Raw genomic sequence first — 383 nt, forward strand, 5'->3', positions numbered from 1 at the left:
ACATCATGTGTACACAGTCCTCATATAGAAATGTTAATAAAAAAATTGTTTCAATTATTGAGTCTGGTGTTCTTATCTGTAAGTGGATATCATAAATACCACAGGAAAAGCTGCAGAATTTTCTGAGATAATGAAAACACACAGTTACAACAGATTACATATTGCCAAGTTAATCAATTTCTACATTACAGCACTGATTAGTATCATTTTTCACTGGTTGAGGAGAAATCTCGCATCCAGTGATTTGCAACAATCACTATGCTTCACAGATTCACGTACCTATGCACAATCGTTTATCTTATTGCATTTGTATGTAGATGAACTTCTAAAGCCCAAAAAAGGCCCTATGCAATTTCTTTCCAACTCTTTAAAGAGTGATTGGC

The sequence above is a fragment of the Ceratina calcarata genome, unplaced genomic scaffold (assembly GCF_001652005.2).
Source record: "Ceratina calcarata isolate Rehan_Ccalc_2016 unplaced genomic scaffold, ASM165200v1 scaffold121, whole genome shotgun sequence".
Classification (NCBI taxonomy): domain Eukaryota; kingdom Metazoa; phylum Arthropoda; class Insecta; order Hymenoptera; family Apidae; genus Ceratina; species Ceratina calcarata.